Source organism: Marmota marmota, unplaced genomic scaffold (genome assembly GCF_001458135.2).
Source record: "Marmota marmota marmota unplaced genomic scaffold, marMar, whole genome shotgun sequence".
Lineage (NCBI taxonomy): Eukaryota > Metazoa > Chordata > Mammalia > Rodentia > Sciuridae > Marmota > Marmota marmota.
In genome coordinates, this window is record NW_026000222.1 from 13,273,313 (window position 1) to 13,292,884 (window position 19,572).

At 39.1% G+C, this 19,572-nt stretch overlaps 1 long non-coding RNA gene across 1 annotated transcript in view; it reads right to left on the minus strand.

Moving 5' to 3' along the window:
- LOC125613162 overlaps positions 1-16,900 on the minus strand; it is a 42,421-nt gene extending 25,521 nt beyond the window's left edge. The window contains exons 1-4 of the long non-coding RNA XR_007343657.1: positions 16,712-16,900; positions 13,850-13,938; positions 5,083-5,157; positions 4,311-4,478 (exon numbers count right to left, since the gene is read on the minus strand). This is a non-coding gene — a long non-coding RNA (uncharacterized LOC125613162). The remainder of the gene's footprint in view (positions 1-4,310; positions 4,479-5,082; positions 5,158-13,849; positions 13,939-16,711) is intronic.
- Positions 16,901-19,572: the final 2,672 nt, after the last annotated feature.

Below are 19,572 nucleotides of genomic sequence, written 5' to 3' on the forward strand. Positions count from 1 at the left end.
ACATGCCAGATATTGTGCCAAGCGGTGGTAAAAAGTCTATAAAGTATGACCCATGCCCTTAAGAATGTGTGCTCCTGTAGGAATGACAGGTAAGTAAGTTAATACAGACCTTGTGGAGCGCCAAGTGCTAGGTTGGAGAGGCTGTAGAGTGCACTTGGGGCACAGAAGAGTGGCAGCTAAGTCCCCTTGGGGGAACGTTGGTAAAGTTTTATAGAAGAAATGGTGCTTTAGTTGGGTTTTGAAAAATGAGTAGAAATGACGTGGAAGAGGTGTTTTTAACCTGCACCCACTGATTTCTAAGGAGTAGATGGATAGAATTCAGCAGGCCTATGACATGGGTGGGGAACAAAACCTTTTCTTTTCTCTAACTTTGAACCATTATTTATCACTCCCTTCAATTATAAACATAGATTATAAATCATAGCAACATTCACAGTACCAGTGACTGTATCATCAATAGAAATCACAGACATCATATCATATCCATATAAGACATTGTTGTAGGTTTTTCAAAATATCCTTTAGGCTCAACATTGCCTTAAAATTATAGGAGTAGCTTCACTATTGTACTTTATCAATGAATTAATAAGAAGCACACATTATCATACCAGAAACTTTAAAATATTTAATTGATTTTAATATCTTGATAATTTAATTTCCATATAAATTGGTTTCCTTTGTCATTTGACATGTTTTATTTTATGCACACTTAAGTGCATTATTTCAGAAGCATCCATAAGATTTATCTCTATGGCAAACTAGCAGTGGGGTACAAGAACAGCAGAGTTTAAGAACCCTGAATGGGGAGGACTTTGGGGAAAAGCAGGGAAAGGAGACACTTCCCCATGACTTTAAGCATTTCATCTTGATGCTTCAAATCACACAATGTTTCTTTAAAACAAATGTTGATATGTATCAAGAAAAAACATGTATGTAACAATTTTGCAAAATATACTAGGCAATATGTGCTCACCATATTTTCATAAGGACATGTTCCTGGTAAACAAACCTATTAAGCATATTAACAGTGCATACAGAATTTCTGAGACTAACAAAAATGGTCCGTCCTGATATCAGCTTCTGCAGCAGATTGTGGTAGGATAAAGGCAAGGAAAGATGCCTGAAATACTTATTTGCTACTTTTATTTGCATGGGTAGGATGCTACAGACCAATTAAGATCAACCAACATTTGCCTTACAAGCATTTCAATGGTTGTAACAGACACTGGAAATATAGAATATGCTAAACTGCTATCAAACATTAACGGAGGCAGCTGGTAGTTGTGGAAAGAACACCTGACCAGGGGTGTATAGCTTCAGGTCACAGCCTCAAGTCTGACATTAATATTTGTGGCACCTTGTGTATGTTTCATTGTTGGAGATGATGACTCTTGTTTTAACTTATAAGTTTGCTCTGAGGATCAAATGAGTACATTGAGATGATTAGAAAGGTTTGAAACATAATACGTATATTATTATTATGAAAATAGTGAAATACCACCATAATTACATTTTATGTCATATAGAAACAACAGTGAAATTTTATTATATCCTTGCATTAGAAAATATATTGAAGGTGTAACTTCATAGAGAAATAGAATTAAAAAATAGATCTGATATGTAAAATACAAGATGCAAATGTAGCAGGCAAATCTATCTATAATACAGGAGCTAAATTCCTATAAGACTGTAGACAATAAAACATAAGTGACTAGATGATTCCATAATACAATCAATTCCCTATACCTGGCATCCAAGCTTTCAAATATGACCTGTAGCACAAGACAGCAACGAACTTATCTGTTATTTAGATTTAGTGGCACTAAGACCACAAATACATACACATTTCATTAATGAAGCATATTCAATATTAAAATTTAGATAAGTTTCTCCAAATAAGCTTCTTCTTCAGAGGAATCATGCAAGCAAATATTAACAAATATTATAAACAATAGGCGAAAAATGCAGATCTTGTTTTTTCCCCCTTAAAAAAAACCCTATTCTTATTATGCTTTTCATTATAATCTAGCAGAGGAGGATTTAAGTACCAGCCTGGGCCTTCCATTCTCTAGGTCAATATTAAAGTTTATTTCTATGGTAAAATACACCTTTTACATTCTGGGTGTTATCATGTAATTCAAACAAAGAGAACTGCATTCCAATCCTCTCCATTACCACAAAAGCATACAAGTTACTAACCAGAACATTCTTCCATTTTTTGTTTGAAGTGTTTTTTATTCTCATGCATGCTGAGAAACATTCTTAAGCCAAGGCTATTGAAATTATACCTGTGAGACTTTTATTTTATAAAAATTATATAAGCCAAATGGTCCAAAATACTAACCCTTAACTGCCAATTCAAATAGTCCCTAACCCTCAATCATGTGCTAAAAGAGACAAATGAGCTATATTTGAGTTCTGAAACTAACACCTCTGGATAAAAAGGGTGGGGAAGCAAAGCTTAATTTGCATCTGGGAAAGACACGGTTAATATGAATGGGAGAGAAATGTAGAACACTATTCTAACTTGCTTATGTTCATGTCTTCCCAATGAACACCTGCATGAAGATACACAGACATTTATGGGCTGACCCACGTGGACTGAAATGCCTGAACATTTTAAAATCAGAGAAGCATGGCTGTTGTTATAGTGAGTGCTTAGAGCCTGGCATGGGTGAAGCCATAGATTTTACCTTCGGGACCACCAGCAAACAAACAAAATTGGGAGACACAAAATCCAAAGAACTCTCTTCACCTCCTATGCAGTGTATGCATACACATGATGACCAACATAAGATTCAGAAGTACTTAAAATTTTTGTAGGTATAAATTATAAATTAATGGAACCTGCTTCAAATAGACCCACAAAGACACACCACTCAAGATACAAGCAACAAAGCAAGACAGACACCTGATAAAAATACTCAGAACTTCCCAAACTGAAAAAATTGCATCCTGAACACCAAAGTGTTATGATGGATTTAGAGGTGAACAGATTTATGTCTTATGACTGATGCAGGTGAGCAAAATAGTGTTCAGAACAGAGAACGGAGATGCATAAATGATGGGTTTAAGGAGCTAAGTGAATGAGTTTCAAGTCCATTCGCCCTACCACCTAAATTTCAATCCAAAGTCCTAAAAATTAAAGCTGAATGGTTTCAATCTTTTCTAAGGTTGTCCTTTCAGTGGACAAAGCTTTGATCAACAGTCTCAGTCTTGCCAGGTGGCTTCAGGGACTCTGCCCATCAGTAGTTCCCCAATAGCATCCTTTCTTTTTCCATTTTCTTGGGTGAGAAAGGTTTTGTTTACTTCATGGGAGCCCAAATTTATGAGGTGCTGAGAAATAGGAGTGTGAGGCCCTTCAAGTTGTTCTCCTAGATTTAACACAGCAAAGCAAGCCAAAGCAGGGTCCCGGCATTGGTTAACACATTTGCACTTCGAAACCTTTTTGTTACAGGATCCAAACAGATGCCCAAATAAAAGCAAAAACAAAGCAATAACTAAAAATGTCTTCCCTCGATTTCCCCAAATAGCCCATCCCTTTCTAAGTCCAGGCTCCTGAATGCATAAGAAACTGTGTAGCCTTGGCCAGAGGAGCACCCCCTCCTCAGCTGGAGGCAGCATTCAGAAAGAATAGATTTTTTTCCGGCTTCTGATAGTCTGAGACATTGTGCCTGTCACTCAGGGTGAGCAAAATAGGGTTCAGAACAGAGAACGGAGATGTATAAAAGATGTAAGAGAATGAGAAGAGTACACAAAGTAGAGAGACAGTAGAGATTGATACCAAGCTTAATCCTGGGATGGGCCATTCTCCCTGTGCCTATAAGAAGCTTCTCAGCTATTTTAATTATAAATATTTATATCCATGGAAGCAAATTCAGAAGGATTTATATCCCAGGGGAGTGTAGATCAATAGATCTGAGCAAACCTCATCTCTAGGCTGACCACTTAACACTGTTATCACCGATTAGGGCTGCTTGGCCCTCCGGGAGGGTGTCAGTTCCCCTCTTGTCCTCCATAGGTCCACCCCATTCTTGGCCCCAAGAGGAAATCAATATCAGGATGCAAGGATCGATGTCCAGGACATCTGCTTGGCTGCAGTGGCTCACCTTAGGATCGCAGTTTGGTTAGCCCTTGTCGATCCGGCAACCCACCCTCCCCAATGCATCCTCCCAGATCTGCGGGTTTCCCGATTTTGATCTTTAGTTCATTAACTGAAATCAGCCAAAATGCTGCCGAATCTTTTTGCGTAAGAAAAAAAAAAGACTTGGTTATTATTTGCCTCACTTTCCAAAAGTGAAGAAACTTACCAGACCTCAAGGATTGGGTCAGAGTCGATTTCTTGCCCCATGGCCAGAGCTTGCTTCCTGCTGCCGACTGGGAGCGACTGGAGCTGGCTGGATTACTGTTCCAGGTTTGTCTGCGGCTCCCTATGCTTGGTCTGCAGTTGATAGATCCTCTGCTCCTGAAGCATCCAGCTATTGACCCGCCCAGGGAAAGAAAGAAAAAAATGGGAAAAAAAAATCAATTAATACTAAACAGCTTAACAAAACCCTGCATAGCATAGGCCTGAAGCTTACAGGGTAGGAGTTGGGGTGGTCTCAGTGGCAACAGTGGTTATGGGGACAGGCTCAGCCAGCTAGAAAAGCTGATGTTCCAGGGACAGGAAGCCAATATGGTAGGCGTGAACACACATGCATTCTCTCTCTCTCTCTCTCTCTCTCTCTCTCTCTCTCTCTTTCACAGCAGCTTTAGTCTGGGAGCAGAGAGGACAGTTGCAGGTACATATTCATTGTGAACTGGTGGAGAGTGACACAATCACCACAACAGAAGGGCTGTGATCAAACTCATAGAGCAAATGGATGTTTTTCAGTTTTGTTTTTTTTTCTCTCTTCCTCTTTTTGGAGGGAGTGGAAGGGGAGGCGATACTGTTTTGTTCTGAAAAGGTAATACTGTTTTACGTGTTACAGGAGAGTGACCCCAGGTATTTCTTCGTGCGTCTCCCTATCACACCACCACATGCACACACACATGAAGCATTTTTAAGGGGGGGGGCGACAAGGAAATGGGGGAGCACCATACCTCAGCTGCCAGGCCCTCTGTCTTCTGCAGGAGCTGGCTTTGAAGGCTTGGGATTTTTGCATCCCGCTGTTCCAGCTGTAAAGAGTTTACATAGGGAGGGAGCAAGGAAGGATCATGAATGTCAACCAATGAGCAATTAGCATGACAAGACTAAAGTATTGATCCACTAAAGCTCACGGCTCTGCTGTAGCCCCAGAGCTAGAGCGGCTCCCCTGTCACTAACTCGACAGTGCATTTCGGAAGCCTGTGCTATAGGGCTACTTTTTTGTAGCCCTGATTCCCTTCTTGGGGATGGGGAAGGTAGCACCCTCATGCTGCCCGTCAGGATCATCTCCATCCCTGGTATGAAGCTGCCAAGAAGAAAATAAAGAAGGTAAAGATTTTGGCTGTCCTGCTTCATTCGTTTTTAAAAAATGCAGCTCCCTCCTGATGGCACCAGGCATTTCTATGTATTGATTGGAGAGAGGCTAGGGCGAAATCCCGGCCTGACAGCTGGGGCTGGAACTTGTGTGGCTTTCCATTCTGCATGGCCAGAAGCAAAGTGCCTTCTACAGAACCAAACTCCTGCTCAATCCAAACACCATACTTCATGTGCATATTTTACTCATTTTAAACTTGTGGGCCAAGATGGGAGGAGGGAATATGCTGTTTCACTGAAGAGACACCCTTATTCCTAGGTGTAAGTCTACAAGACATCAAAGAGAAAATAATGGAGTTTGCAGCTCAGCAGATATGGTGTTCAGATGGACACTAGCCAGGTGATGTTGCCCCTGTAATGTTCTCCATTCTTACCACCAATTCCTTTCTTTGGCCCTCTCAACCACATGCATGCCAACTTTTCTTCATCATTTCTGCTACTCCCCACCCCATCTCTCCCATGCCTTCACAAATTCTTAAATTGTTTTTCCAAGGTCTTTCCACACCTTTTAAAAAAGACCTAGTAGCATTCCATTTCCACAAAATCTCCCAAGTAGTGGTAACCGTGTGCTCTGTGTGAGCTTCTACTTGAGCCCAAATCTCCCCTTACAATAGGGACATAATGATGAACAATACAGATATGGCTTGTTCACACAAAGAGCTTATAGAATAGTAGAATGAATAAGCCCCTCATTATGACCATCCCTCCATCCATATGCGCACCCACTCATCTATTTGTTGATTTGTTCAATTGATGTTTATCAAGAACTTTCTATTGTCAGGAATTACTCTTTGGTAAAATGATACGGCAGAGACATGAGTGCTTGCCTAATAATCATTTTTCTCCTTTTCTTCCCAGGTACACAGGTTATCTTCATTTCCCAGCTGTTTTGCATGGGGGCAATTAGATCTGATTAGATCTGACCAATAGAATGGGAGTGAAAGAGTAGTGTGCCTGGCCTTGGGTCATTAAAAACTTCCCACATAATCCTTCATTTCTTTCCCTTCCAATGTGACCTTGTTGGTAACATATTGGTGACAGGGATGCATTGCAACCTGGGTTTCTGGGAATCCAACTGGAGAAAAGTGGCACGACTCACTTTAGAATATGGCAAGAGTAATTAATTTGTATAGTGTTGAATGATGGTGATTTTAGGATTGTTGATGTCAATGTGAGCTTAGCAGCTAGTGTTAATTTTACTGACTAATAAAAACAGTGCACAAAAACATACATGACCCCTGCTTTCACGTAGAATTTACAACCTACTGGGTGAGAGACAAGCTAAAAAAATAATTACAAAAATAAATATAAGTCACAGTTGTGATAAGCACAATAAAGGAGAGGTGCCTGGGGCAATATACATACATGTCAGAGGAAACAGGCCTAGATGACTGCTATTGTGTACTTATACTGAGATCTGGAATGGTGAGTAAACTGGGGGTGTTCCAGGAAGAGAGGGCAGAGTGTGGCAGGTTGCTATGATAAGGAAGAGTTAGGTACAATCTAGAATCTAAAAGAACCCTAGACTACAGAGAGTAGGCTACAGAGAATGTGAAGGGATATAACTGCAACATAAGGGTGGAGAAGGAAGCAAGGCCAACTCCATCCCGGGCCTTAGAGGTTATAGATTTCAGAATCTGTCTTAAGACCGTTGGGAAGCTATTTAAGATTTTATGCGAGGTTAATAAACAAATCACACTTGTATTTTGAAAAGGTCTCACTGGCTGTAGCATGAAGAATGAGTTGACAGTTTCATTTCCACCCATATGGTAGACCAGATAACCTCAAAACCCTTCTACCCCAAATGTTAAGATATTCTGAATAGAATAGAACATGCATTCTTTTAAAATAAAGGGCTAAATTTGCAAGTAGGGCACTCCCCGAGCACCAGATCCAAAGAGAGAACTGAAATGAGAGCAGGAGGCCCTGGGAACTTATCTGCCTTGAGGAGCTTGGCCCAGTCTCAGTGACTGCAGGAATTTGGTTTTAGCACCCATCTGGGAACAAGGGCCTGTGGGAGTTAATAAGTTGGAACTGAGATCTCCACACAACACTGGGACTCTTGGCCTAGGGAAAAATAACCCATCTGTGGTCACAACAGGGCTTGTCTTTTCTTGGCCCATAAGTCTCCCCCTGAGAATTTGTGACTAAGACTTATAGAGTTTAGGGATTTATATTTATAATCCACCAAGTTCAGAAGCCTCTAAGCTGAAATATTAAAATCAAACTTAGTCTCAGTCCAGTCATATCACTATGGCATTTGGCAGGAGAAAACCTCAAAATACTCTGGAGAGCCACACCTTTATGTGGGTCACCTATGATTCTCGATGATAAAGGATGGCTGAGGATAGACTCACGTGCTCCAAAATCAAAACCAGCGAGTGCTATGCAAAGCAAACAGCAGAATGAGGCTTCTGAGAATTTCAGGTGATAGAATAGTCTGGTAGAAACTGCCAAAAGTATGTCTAACACTATTAAAGACATAAAAGAAGGTACCAAAACCATGCAAAAATAATAATGGATTATGAAAAAAGATAATAAACTGAAGTGGTGAGAATAATGCAGCCAGATCAAGAATGCATGTTACCAAATATATAGGACTCTTGGTACATATCAAGATTTAGGAAGCAATCATATTCTTTTCCCCTTTTCATTCCTTATGTTAAATATGTGATTTTTATAGGACAAACCTCTCAGCTGCTCTGTTAGTGACATCAAATATATAAGGACATAATGACTGCTCTAGAGACAGGAAACATTTTCCATATTTAAAACTGATGGTCAGCTCATAAGACATTCTCTCTGTTATGATTGTTGAAATGTCTCATAAAGGAAAATATCATCTCAGTGTGATTTCTTTGCTTCTTTGCACTCTTCAGCTCCATGTTCTCTTTCCAGCTGGGCACAAATTGAGGACACTGGCCTTTTCAATGGTGGACAAAGAGACATAATGGGAGCGAGGTGGCAAACATCAAAGGAAAGCTCAAAATAAGGAAGGCTCATTATTTTATCAGAAACTTTTTTTCCCTTTCTACTGTTTAAAACATTATTCCTATGCTTCATAAAAGAAGTAGGAATAAGTGAGATACTGACATCAAGAGGTTACCTGATCAGCCTGAGCTGGTGTTCCGGATGAACCAAATCCCAGCCCTGGTTCAGGTTGAAGTGAGGTGTCTTTTTTTTTTTTTTTTTTTTAATATTGGAGAGTCTTAGATGAAACTACAGGATTCCAAGGTTAGAAGAAATCAAGGTGACTTCACTCACATCTGTCTTGTGAGACACTGATTATCATTGCCATCGTCACTATCTTTTACTGAAGTTCAACTCTCTGCCAGATTGTGTGCTAGCTATTTCATTAACAGAAAACTTCTACAGAATGGGCATTAATATCCTCATTTATTGGATGAAAAATGACTCCAATGTTCCCAATTTATAAAAGAGCCAGGGGTAGGATAAACACCCCAGCTTTCTTTAGCAGATTTAAGCAGAGGCAAAGTATTCAGAGCCCTAAGCAGAAGAGGGGCTGACAGAGAACTTAAGTGTGTAGCTTCAAAGCAAGCTGAGTTCTGAGCAGCCAATAAGACACAACTGAGCTCAACTATATTCATTTCTCTCCCAATGGAGAATGCAGATCTATCCAAGTGGGAGAGAGATTTTAAATAGCAATGGTTTATAGAGTCTACTGTACCATGTAGAGCTGTTTGTGACGTCAGTTTTTTTCTTACTTAACACTAACATCCCATCCATCCACAAGAACAGCTGTTGATCCTTTCTGATGTATTAAGTCTGTTCCCACCACCACCCCAAATTCATCCTGGTCCATCATATCATGCCCCAGAAACTTCCTAATGGGCCTTCCTTCCTTCACTCTGGCACCTCAACATCAATCCTTCTCACAGTAGCCAAGGTGATCTTTTACAAATGAAACCAGATAATGTCACTTCCTTGCTTAAAACTCTCCAAGGGTTTCCCATTGCACTTTGACTAAAATCCCACTTCTTGGTCAAGGTCTGCCTGGCCCTACAGATTCTGGCCAGTACCCCTTGACTTTCTTTGCTGGAGTCTCTGGGCTACTTTTCTGATCTGGAAACACTCCAGGGTCCAGGTGTGTTAGGTGCTCACAGCTCTCTCTTGCCTGGAGTGCTCTGTCCCCAAGTCTTCACTTGACTGCTCCTGCTGTCCTTTAGGCATTGGCTCAAATATCACCTTTTTAGAGCTTCCTGCCTCAGGCCAATCTCTGTCACCTACCCTTTTGTTATCTTGCTTTTAAACACCACATCATCATCACCAATCATAGTACCTGGGATGTGGACACTCAACAATATTTACAAAATGAATACATGGGGTTCATAACATCTTTGATACCTGTTACCTTCCAAGACAGAGGAAAAATGAGATGCCTAATGATTAGGATAACTTATTTTTAATAAGTAAGTCCTAGAAAGGAAGTCTTTAAGTCTGTTTTCTTAAGATAAACATTGCCAGGTGGCTCCTGGCAACCCCTGGCAATCCTTGGCTTGTAGTGGCATCACTCTGATTTCTGTCTCTGTGTCACAGGACCTCCCTCCTAGTCTGTGTATCCTCTTTTCTTCTATTAGGAGAAAAAGCCAGTTTTGAGGCTTGAGACCCAGCCAAATCCAACAAGCAACTCTTAACTAATTATATCTGTAGAGACCAAATAAGGCCACATTCTGAGATTCTGGGTGGGTATGAATTTTTTTTTGGAACACTATTCAACCCACTACACATGGGCAGTATCAACCGTAAATGCCTCTCCTTCCCGTTCTTTCTCAATTTCCCTATGCTCTTTGAGAGAGCAGGATCCTATTTATTTTCTCCTCACATTTTGTTCTCTTCCCTGTCTGTGACTCATGTCCACTGGTTCTTATGCCTGTCCTTCCCTCCACTAGGAATACTTCTATAACTGTCTATCTGGAGGACTCACACACACCCACACATATTACCCATCTGCAATGTAGAGTACAACTGGGTTTTCATTAGAAAGTTTTCTAGGATATGGAGCTGAGGAGTTCCAAAATTGGAGAATTAGATTCTGACTAGAAGTATAAAGGCAATAAGGCCAAGGAATAAATAGCCAGTGATTCCAGGCTATGGTAGAGGTAGACTGCAGCGACATTCATCAGTAGCTGTAACAAATCACAGGGTTCCTATTAATAGTTACATAAGTAGGATTGTTTCATTATAGGACTTGAGGTTTACAATTTTCATGATGTTCTTTCCCATACCAAAGGAAAGTATACTCAAAAGACTATGCCTTAGAATGTCTTGGTACTAATCCATTTTGAGCTCCATTCCAAAGGTTCCATTTCATATGCATATTCCTGAAGTATCCACAGCCATGGTCTTTATATAACAGCATCTCATGTTCATAGATACTGTGGTCTTTGAAGATCTTTTCTGTCATTTATTTAATTTTTATGATTGGGTTATAGAAGAGAGGAGAACTCACATGGATGAAGAATCATTTGTGTTTTCTTTGTTTGTAATTTTAATTTGCTCTCTGTCTCCCTGACTATAGTTATAAATGGTTCCTACTATTATGAAGAGTCCCTACTGCTGAAAAAAATTTTAATCTACTAGAGGAAATTTCTTCATCTCAGGACTCAATATCCTGTCTCGATTTCTTCTCCAGGAGAAAATTATAAAGATTCCATTACGATAAGATTGTACATAGTAGGAATTCAATCAATATTGATTTCTTTTGGAAATTCAAAGCAGTATTTTGATTCAAGTTGTACTAGAGGAATAAACACAAATAGTTATTTATTCAGGGGAAGGAAAGTGGTATTAGGACAACACCCAACAATGCACCACATGCACTAAAATAAATTGGATGAATTAAAAAATGTACCAATGAAGTAATAAAATTATTAGAAGAAATAATGAAAGAATTTTTAAGAATAATATTTAAGTGAGAGATGTCTTTCCTAAATATGACACAAAACCTGGAAGTCATAACACAAGGACTTGTAAATTCATTACAATAAAAATAAAACCAATTTCTATATGGCAAAAATCATTATAAGCAAAGTAAAATGAGATGACAAATTGGGAAAATTTATAATTCATTTAACAGACAAAGGGCTAAGTTGTATAGTATATAAGAAGCTCCTATAAATCAATGTATAAAGGTTTACTAACTTAATAGAAAACAAGTAAACAGTTCATAGGAAAAGAAATAAAATGACTTTTAAACATATTAAAATATCACTCATAGTAAGAGAAATGCAGATTAAATCCACACTGAGATACCATTTTATATTTAAAATATTGATACAACTCCCAAAATATTGATAAAACAATGTATTTGTGAAGTTGTGGAAAAATGTATTCTTTCATACATTGCTGGTGGAAGTAAAAAAAAAAAAAAACTGGCCCACACTCTGTGGATGCAATTTTTCAATAAAATTGCAGGCAGATGCTCTTTGGCTTAACAAGTCCAGTCTGAATTTATCATACAGATACACTTGCACACATGTGAAAAGGCACATGCAAATGTTTGCATTGCAGCTTTTAATCTACCTAAATGTTCACCAGTAGGAGACTGGTTAAATACACAATGGTTTGCCTATATAACAGGAGACTATAAAGCTGTAGAAATACTGAGGACTCTCTTACATGGAAAATCTTTTTCTTTTTGTAGGAAAATGGAATAGATAACAGGAAAGCTCCAGAAAAATCATCATATCTGAGAATATGATATATTCTAAAATGAAAAAAATAACAAAAAGGCTCACATGTATGGTATGCTATTTGTATGAAGAATGGGGAAGGGAGTGTATACCTATGTATGTATTTACTTGTATATGCATAAAATATCTCTAAAAGGATACATGAAAACTGACAATGGGGATTGCCATTGGAAAGAGAGCCAGGTAGGTAGGAAACACAGAGAGAATTTTCACCATGATTCTTTGTATTTTGCTTTTTGAATTCAAAGAATATAGTCTCAATTAATTAAAAAAATAGCTCTCACACATAGACATACCCATAACCACATACACACAGACTTTTGCTATCAGATCTCAGACGTGGAAATATAAATAAATCCCTGGCATGCAGGAATCTTGGCAACATTATCAGGCTAGTGGGCTCCAGCAGTTAATGACACACAGGCTATAATTAGGAAAGAGAAACTCACCAAACATACTTGTCTTCTGAATTCCTGGCATGTACCAGGTACAGTTGTTGAATGCAAAAATTAAAAATGAAGGGTATGATCCAGGATCAACAGCAAATGGCCTTTGTAGAGAACCCCAAACTATTGATAAAATACAAATTATTATAGCTGTTCTATCCAATAATTGACTTCTACTACCAGAATGTGAACTACTATTTCATTAATAAAGAGAAATGTAGGCTAGAAATGTAGGCTCTTTCCAGTTATATTTATCCTTGAAATTTTCAAATTACAACATTCTTTGCCAGAATGAATGACCATTCTCTTCCCTACTATAGGGTTATGTCTATGTTTCCAGCTTCTCAGGTCTGGTACCCAGAGAGTTCCTTGGCATCTCCCTGACCCTTTTTCTCTTTTCCTTTAAATACATACATGTCTTATATTATTTAAAAAAAAAAAAACTTTTCTCAAGTGTCCATGTAGCTATCCTTCTATACCTCTCTTCCCTTTCTCTGCCAAATTTCTCAAAAATACAATTTATACCTGCTTCTTTCATGATTTGAAGTAACTGACACTTCTGTCTCTCCCTCTCTTAGTGAAGTGACATAAACTTCATAAAATCAACCATTCTTAAAGCAGACAATTTAGTGGTATTCAGTGCCACCAATGTTGTTCTACCATCACCTCTATCTAGTTCCAAAACATTTCCATCAGTCCCTAAAGGAGACATTTTAACCAGTAAGGAATCACTCCTCATTCCCTCCACCCCTTGGTCCCTGGTAACTACTAATCTGCTTTCCATTTCTATGGATTTTCCCTTTATGTATATTTCATATAAATGGAATCATACATGTGACCTCCAGAGTCTGGATCCTTTAACATTTTAAAGGTCCATCCATGTTGGAGTATGTATCAGAACTTCATTATTTTTCATAGCTGAATTGTGTGGCTATACCACATTCTGTTCATTCATTCATGAGTTGGTGGACATTTAGACTATCTCCACCTTTTGGCTACTGTGAATAGTGCTGTTATAAACATTCATGTATACATATTTGTTTTGAACACCTGTTTTCAGTAGGTACCCAGGGGTGGAATTGCTGGGTTGTTACTTGTACGTTTTACTTTCTGTGTTTCTTTTTGAAGCAGTTTGCTTAAGATAAGGTGCAGATATTCATGACAGCCTCATTCTTTCAACCAACACTTACTGAATGCTTATGAAGGGACAGGCCCTCTGCTCAGACATGGGGGATTCAAAGGTGAGTGAAACCATCTCTCCTTCGAAGGTCCTCGCGGTCTGACAAAAAGAGGTAGATGGGGAAATAAGCAGAACAAACTGGATCACATCTTTCCAATAAAAAATACACTCTGGAAGCTCACCATTGAAATTAAAAGAAAACTCAGATTCCTTACTGGAGTCTTGAAGACTCTGCCTATACATGGGACATCCCAGAATTCTCATGTGGGATGAACCCTGCTTCTTCACTCTTCCCCTAGCACCTAGAGAGCAGGCTCTTAACAAAGAGTGGGGAGATAGAAGAATAAAGACTTGTGTGAGTGTTCCACTGTTCTCCCTCTTGTCTTGGCCTCTATGCTCCAGCCTTTGTGCACTGAATGTGCCAACTCATTCCCTTCTCAGGGACTTTGCCCTTGGTGGTCCTTCTACTTGGATCTTCACATGGTTCCTTCTAATCATTCAGGTCCACCTGACTACACTTGCTTACAGAGACCCACTCAAGTCCACACATTTTCACTTTCTCCCACCTTATTTTCTTGATGGAGTTTACCCATTTCTGAAATGGTCTTGTTTACGTATTTAGCTCTTACTTCAATCATGTGGTTGCTATATCCTGTATTTGGTACACACTAGGCGATTGATAGACATTTGTTCACCTATAAGTAATTGGACTTCAGTTGTGTCAGATGCTTAAATTATAGTTTATACAAGGCTAAGTATTGGCTCCAAGAAGGGAATGATCTAATACTCAGGACATATTTGAGGGTCTGGCTTCTAGTTTTCTACCTTTGTGCCCATGTTCACAGCTTCTACAATCAACTTTGTGCCTCAGACAGACCTCTGTCTCATGCATACTCCTGGATATCTGGCTACTTAGTAGACATTTCCAACCCTACCTGAGCTTCTTCCTGAAATTTTTTTTCCTACAAACTTAGGATCTCAAGGCCTGTTTAGACTACTATGTCCTCTCAGCTGTGATGAGAACATGTTTCTGATCAAAACATGTTTCTTCAATGCTTCTAATCTTATCTTCTATTTCCCAAGAGAACTAGTTGATTTAGTCACATCCCAAACATGCCAGAATTGTTAGCATGTGTGATTACCAACAACTATGGTCTTTCCCTCAGCATTATTATCCAATTTTTTCTGACACCCATATGAAATCTTTACTGTCCATTCAAATCTGTATTTATCTGGCCCTCCTCTGATCTTCTAAAGACCATAATATCTGGGCCTTTCATTTGATATTTAATAAATATTATCTTGTTTAAATAAAAATATTTCACTGATTTACTCCAAAGAACAGAAAATTCTCAAGGTACTGGCTGTTTAAATTCTCTTTGATAACATCCAACACCTCGCACACAGAGCAACATGTGCATAGCATACACATAAGAAATATCTTAATGAATAAATATGGATGTTGAGAAGCAAAGAGAAAATTTCTCATGGGTCATCTAAGGATTTCCAGTGAGGGTAAAAGTTGAGATGACTTGCACCTCTGCTTCCTATAAATCTTTCTTGCAGTAGTTGTTACTCCTGAGAATCATACGGAAGACTACCAATGCTGGAGCCCTCGTTCTAGAAATTCTGATTTAGCAGGTGTAGTTTGGAATACCAGTGATTTTGAAAACCCTCCTATGTTATTCTGATGTATAGAACCACTGGGCAAGACTTTCAGAATCTATCATGGTTTGTAAATTTCCAATTATGTGTTTCCATGGATATTTTTATTTTTCTCTTGAGTTTGTGGGTGTTATATACGACAAATCAGTCACTCAATGGCTGTCACAGTCTGGCAGGGATCCCCTGAAATGGAAAATTTCAGTTTAGAATAATCTCAAAACAAAATATTTGGGGTCTGAATATTTGTATCATTCTAAAATTCATATGTTGAAACTTAATTACCAATGTGATGGTGCCTTTGGGAAGGAATTAGGTCATGAGTTCATTGGGATTAGTGACCTAATAAAACAAGTCCCAAATTGCTGCCCTGCCCCTTCCATCATGGGAGAACACACTGAGAATGTTTGATCGATGGATCAGGAAACAAGCCCTCACCAGACACTGAATCGCAGGTGTCTTGGTCTTGGAACTAGCATCTGGAACTGTATAATAAATAACTATAATATATAAATTTCTGTGGCTTATAAGCTACCCAGTATATGATATTCTGTTATGACAGCCAAGATTGACTAAGATACAGAATAAGATCTGTTGATAATATTGAAACTAGAGAGGAATGGTGGCAGACACTATCCATTGGCCACCCAGCAGCCATTATAGCTCTTTCACCTTGCTAAAAAGCCCCAATGCTGCCCAAATGGCAATGTTCCCAGCCTCCAGGGATGGGTCATAATTGGCATAAGCCTGTTTGGCAATCCCATTTCCTTTTATCTGATACTCAACTTAAAGTGAAGGTGGTCATGTGACAGAATCCCTGCCAATGATGTTTAAGGAAAGGACTACTGGGAAAGAATGCTTTCTAAAAGGAGTGTTGGCTTGTGTGTATCTGACTTCCCTTCCTGAATAGATACTTTGTCAGCCATTTCCAGAAATAAAAAGCACTAGGACCATCTTCCAACACACAGAAGATGGAACACAGAAGGATGAAAGGTTTTGAGTTCGCAATAATATTGTTGACTCTCTGGAACTATCAACCTTCCAACATCTTCTTACTATGTGAGACTAAATGTCTTTAATTACATACTCAACAAACAGGGGTTCAATTTCCTGTTACTTTCACCGAAAGCATTCCCAACAGTCTTAGCCCACATTGCCATAATAACATGCATAGATTGGTGGCTTAAGCAATAGTGATTCATTTTCTCACCCTTCTGGAGACTGGAAGTCCAGGAGCTTCTGGCTTGTGGCAATTGCCTTTTCCACTGTGTCCTCACAGGGCTTTCCTCAGTGTGTGCATCTGCAGCAGGAGAAAGCAAGCTCTTTGGTGGCTCTTCTTACAAGGGTGCTAATCCCATCACGAAGACCATGACCTCATCTAGCCCTTCTCACTTGCTAAATGCCATCACACTGAAGGTTAGCACTTACATATAAGAGTTTTGGAGGGACACAAATATTCAGCCCAAGATGCCATCTGATACAAAATTGTTCTACTTACAGACAGGAATATACTCTGAGTATCTCCAAAGTAGAAGAGATACTTCGTTTGTTTTTAATTGTATTCTTCAAGGGTTAGTGAAAATCACAGAAATACCACTGAGACTTTAGAACACACAAAAATTGGCAAAAATTCCCCTAAAAGCCAATTATAATAATAATGACAAAAGTAGGCATTATCTGTCTATTCATTCACTAATTCTCCATGAAGATCTACTGTGTACTCTGCACATTCTGGGGATTTCAAAGTGAAAGATGCAGGCTTTTAGACCTCTGCAATCTATTAGGAAAAATAAGATATAAAGGGCAGATGAATAAAGAACCAAACATTGACCTTATGGAGATAGTGCTAAGGAAGTTCAGCCTTAGGAGCGAGAACTTCATGAAAGAGATGAGATTTGGCATGTCCCTTCTGTCGGCAGGCTGATCTCTGTAAGAAACCAGACACGAACTGTTGAAGGGAGCCATATTCATACATTATCTCATGTGTTTTGGGCTGCCTGCTTTCAGAACTGATTCTCCTGCTGAAGTGGATAGCTGATGCAGTTAGTCATGAATCTGGGGAAAAGTTTTATGTCTGATCTTGCGGATGAAGAGGAACTCAACATTGCTTGGGAGAAATGTTTCACTTTTATCCAGGGTGCTAACTTTTTTGGGCCAATGTAATATCATTTAGGAACTTTGGCAAGAAAATTAATGAGAAGCTTGTATTAATGCATGTATAAAACAGTATAAAACATAAAGGATTCATCATTAGTACACTTAAATATCAGGGATATTGGTTCTTAGCTTTCAACAGATTACTGGAGGAAATGCTGTGATTATGAAGGCCAATATATTCTTTGATTCTTTAAAGAGAGGTAAAAGAAATTTATGTCAGCCTGGTTTGTATAATCTCTTCCAAATTTCAATTCATTTCTACTGTATACACCAATACCCCTTCAACTGGCTTGCCCTTATCATTTGCAGAACATGGAGTAAGAACTCAAATGGAGATCTATATACATTTTGTCTAAATATTTAAAATTTTTAAAAATTAAATGATAGCATAAAACATGTTCTAGCTTCCTACTGTGAAAAATATATACCTTCATAACATATATCCCTGGGAGGCCACATTTCCAGTTAGCAACCTTTGGACTTTAGACCCAGCCTGTGTGGGGAATTTGTTCACAGGTCCCAGACCACAGTCCATTCCTCTTCCTTTTCCACCCCTGGCTTTGTCTCATGCTATGGATGATTTCATGTACATGTGGGGGATACCATGTGCATATCCAAACCTTATTCTCCCCCTTTGTAAATAGTCATCCCTTGGCTACCATTTAGGCCTAGTGGCAGACCAAAAGAATGGATCCAAGAAGAAACCTGTACAGGCCTTGGAAGCCTGCTTGAAACTCTGGAATCCTGGAGAGTGGAATGTGGTCTAGAGATGGGGAACACTGGTAAGTGGTTAGTGGGTATTCTGTCCTTTGATTGCGCGGACTCCTCATGAAATGGGAAAGGATGGGATGTAGCCAAAGTGAGGTTAGAGCAGAATTCTCTAATATGGGGCCCAGAACCGGGGCCCCTGTTGCTGTACTTCAGGACTCCCTGCTCTGCTGCTTATCAGAGGCAAGTTCCATACACATACACACACACATACATACACACATATATGTGTATATATGTCTTACGTATATCTTATATATATTTATACATATGTCTTATATATATTTATATATATCATATATATATATATCAGGATAATAAAGCTGCTTCTACTGCTAATATATCTAGTTGTGGAAAAGTCTAAAAAATTTAATAATGTACATAAAGGGCTCTGTACGGGTGCTTTATACTAGTCATGTATTATTATTAAGCCATATTTTTGTTTTGTTTTCCATTTCTCCATGTACTAAATCAAAGGGCAAAGCAGCTTCCTGCTGCACACACCCTCTTATGTTATATATATATAATATATATAATCAAAAAAGCAAAGATAGAGAGCTGATGACAAAAGGGGCAAAAGTTATTACACACCTTTCAGATTTTATTCTTAAACCTCATGATTCCTTCAGGTCCAGGCTGCTTTCTTCAAGACTCCGAGTTTGTGGACATATGCTAATCGGTATGAATGATCTAGGCCCCCCACTTTGATGCTGTGTAGGGGACATTAGTCTTCAACTGCAAGGCAGGGTGATTCCTGCATTAAACAGGGAGCTACTGAGATCTCATCGGTTCAGCCAGCAGAGAATATGCAGTGCACCTTTGTGGCAGAGGCAGGCAGCTGAACGAGCGGGGTGTGCCGGGGAATGAATTACACCGTGAGCCTCTGCATCCATAAAAATGAGGCTGCTCCAGGGTCAGGCGGGTGGGTGATGTGTCACCGAGGCAGGTTAAACTGACTCGACCCTCTGGCTCGCTGATTTGAAGCTGACAAAAGGGGCTGTGCTGTGGCTCTGGGCTCAGAATATCTTACTATTGTCTCTGGCCATTTTGAACAGGAGAGCCTCTGGATTTTTCTTTCTTAGGATTGTATTTTTTCTTTCTTCCCCTTTAATAGAATCTACTTCATTCTTATTTGCTCAGAAATCC